Below are 3,716 nucleotides of genomic sequence, written 5' to 3'. Positions count from 1 at the left end.
CAGCAATTACTTTTGCACCACATTAAAAAGTTTTAAATATAGACCTGTATACTCTTTGATTTAATTATTTCACCTTTAGGAATTTATCCTTAGGAAATCATTAGCAAAGAAATGTCTGCAGGAATTTTCATTGCTGCATTGCCAAAGACAGGAAAATCAATAACCTAAATATTTATCAGTAGACACTCAAATTATTTATGGTACATGAGGTTAGTTGGAATGAAAATGCAACCATTTAAGTGGAAAGTAGTAAAATGAGTTAATTTTATGGGAAAATTTCACAATATATTGTTATTAACAAAATTGTTCAAAAATACATTTTAAAAATGTGTATGTGCTTGTATATACTCAGGGTACACGTAAAGGGTCTTTTGCGTGTTTTTCTATTTTCTCTAAATTCTCTATAATTAAAATATACTACTTTTGTAATAAAATAAACTTATCTTTATCCTATCTCTCTTTCCAGGCCCTCTTCACCTATAATTTTCACAAAATGTTCTCTGATTTTCCCAAAGAGGGCATTTCTTCTATGAAGTTCTATAGCGTTCATTGTTTATATAAAACTCATAAAATATTTATGAAATCCCACATGAGTTGTACGTTTTGTTACTGTTGTTATTGCTCTCTGAACATGGCCTGTCTTCCCTATGAAACTATCAGCTCCTAAAAGTCCAGAACTTGACATTGTGCTTTTGTCTTCTCTAAAAAATATTTAGTAATTCACGTGTTCAGGAAATGAAACCATTCCAATGAAGTTTTATCTTTACATAAAGCTTTCGGAAATATTGTATGAAGAATAATCCTACAAATACAAGAAGAGTAAGAAGGATAATGTCCTCTTACCTGGGGGGGGGCGGGGGTGGGGAAACTGAAACTTAAGGTTTAAAAATACATCTAGTTCATGTCAGAACCAGATTAAACCTAGCTTTGCAAACCTCTAGACCTCATTTTCTCCCACTCTACAGAAATAGTAAGTGCACCATGGGGGTCGTTATTGCAATGGCACTCGTGATTCACACCGCCCAGTATCCATGCTTTTGTATCACTCCCTCTTATCACCGCTGGGCTTGGCCACGTGACATGCCTAAGCCAATGGAACATCACAAATTTGATGTTGGCAAAAACTTGACAAGGGCTTATACATTGAGGAGGCTGGCCTTCTTGGGACACTGCCAATATCATTTAAAAAATAAAAAATCCAGGCTATCTAACTGAAGAGACCACAGGAGGAGAACCAAGGAGCTTCAGAAGACAGCCATGTTAACTGCCAGGCATTTGCGTGGCGCTGACTTGAATCATGCAGCCTCAGGCAAGCCACCAGTTGAAAGCAGTTGATTCAGGAACTCCAGGCCGAGACCAGAACTGCCCAGCTAAACTCAGACAGAAATACAGAAACCTAAGCAAATAAATGGTGTTATTTTAAGCCACTATGTTTCGGAGTCATGTATCATAACAGATACACCTCCCTATCGTGGCCTCCTATCCCTACTTGCAGGCCCAGCTGACAATATCCATCACAAAATATACCTAAGGAATCGCAGCACTCTTTCCCATGGAGTCCTGGCTTGATTTCAGAATCTTTCTCAACAAAAACTCTGAACAGACCCTTCCAATTGTAAAAGCCAACATATAAATATAAAACTCTTTGCAATCTCTGAATAAGATAATCCTTTCTCTTATTTAATGGGGCAAATTGAGACAGACAATGTTTTGAGTAAGATTTAAATGTAAGTGTCAGATCGTTCCAAAATTCAATCTGAGTTAGGTTCATTTTTAGAATCAAGGGAGCTCTGCTGCTAATTCATCCATCCGTAGTTGCGCGATGAGATGGATGGCAAGATGCATCCAGCTGGCCTCCGTATTATGGCTCAACTGGTAAGTGGTGGCCTCCTCTCTAGGTTTCCAAGCTAAGAAAGGAAAGTGAGGGTTGAATGATAATTACCCTTTGCTGAATATTCCACACACCCCACCCTCCCACTGAAGCAAAGACTTTAACATCAAAATCCTAAAAGCCTCAGTGGAAGTCAGTATGGTGGCCGAACTTTCCTTTAGGCAAATTTGGCCATCTGTGACTTACTTTCCTCATCTGTAAATTGAGGACTGTTACATCTGTCCCTTACGGGATATTAGAATAACAAATGAGGTAGTATACAAGAAAACATTTCTTCAGAGGAAAGCATCTGTAATTATCATGATTTAAGAGAACACAGAAATTGCTGTGTTCTCTTCTGTTTACCAAAATGCGATACATCTTCCTATTGTTGTCAATTGAATTCCTACTAGGTGTGTGAATTTTTAGTTTTCTTTACAATGATTTCAATGAAACCATAATTTAGCTATTTTACTATCAGTCCAGCTGTTTTATCATCAGTAATTTCAGTTTGGGTAAAATTCTTTTCTGATAAATTGTACATGGATTGCAAACTCTCTAGTATTTCTTTGAGAAATAATTTTGTTTTATACACTAAAAGTAAAAAAGAAAAACCTTTGCAGTCAATGATGTTTTATAAAAACAAAGATTTATCGATACAATTTTTCAATAAAGTTATCATATCTAGAACTGCAAATGTTTATGTTTTCAGCCTGAATTAAAAGTTTAACTGCAATAGTAGACAAACTTTTCAGCTATGTATGACTTACCAGAAACTTTTTCTTAAACCGAAAATGCAAATGTGAAAGCATTCCTAGTGATTAAAAAGTCTTGTAATCAGTTGTGAATCTTAAAAATTTTCATACAGAAAAAATATCTTACTGATCATTTTGGAGACCTCCAGTTTCTTCCTCAAACTAAAACAATAAAAAAGGAAAAGATGTTCATGTCATTTCTCATTTTAATGCTAAGTTAAGTCATAAGCTCAGCAAAATAAAGTGAGTTGAGGCAATATATAAATAAATCAACCCCAAATCGCCTTTTCTTGTCTTTTCTTTCGCAGATGATCATTCTTTAGTTAAACTTTCATATTAACTAAATTTTAATAAACTTTAGTTAAATTTTCATATTCTTTTTCATCTTGTGCAGTGTAGGTCCCTGAACATTGAACGCAAACCTGTGCAAGGTTTTAAAGTCCAAACTTAAATGCAAATAGTTTCATAGCAAACTTTTTTTCTTACTGTGTCTTGCCTTTCGGTCTTACTTGCTCTCCCCTAACCCCATGAGTGCAGTTGGGTGGATAGTAGTATTATCCATGTCTTAGAGATGATGCATGACAAGCCTGGAGAGATTACTCTGACTGAATAAACATCAACAGGTCCAAACTCAGTTGTCTGGACTTCTAGCCTAGGCACGGTCTGTTATTTTAGGCCACCTTCAGAAACACTGAGTAATGGAAACATGGAGGGAACGTCTTTCCAGTATGATGTGGTTAGCATGCAGACTGCCAGGCCCCACTGGCACTGCAGTGGCACCTTCAGCGCAGCCACAAAACAGCTTCCTCTTGGGTAAGGGTCAACAGCTGTGCTCTGGGGAGCTGCTGCACATTTGAAATCTCTTTTCCCTGACTTGTGCCAAAGCCCACAAAACAATTATTTACCTCGGTTTCCCAGCAGTTTCTGCAAAACTTGCAAGACTTGTATTACCTACGTGCTCTGTAAGTCTGAATTGCCAAGTTAAGCTTTGTGAGAGAACTGATGGATGTGCCTGCTCCTGTCCCCAAGCCACCAGCTGCAGCCTGCCCTTACAAATCACCTTGAATTGAGTCCAGCCCTCTGTGGATGGA

This window comes from Mandrillus leucophaeus, unplaced genomic scaffold (assembly GCF_000951045.1).
Source record: "Mandrillus leucophaeus isolate KB7577 unplaced genomic scaffold, Mleu.le_1.0 Scaffold9, whole genome shotgun sequence".
In the NCBI taxonomy this organism is placed as follows: Eukaryota; Metazoa; Chordata; class Mammalia; order Primates; family Cercopithecidae; genus Mandrillus; species Mandrillus leucophaeus.
This window is presented reverse-complemented; position numbering follows the sequence as displayed.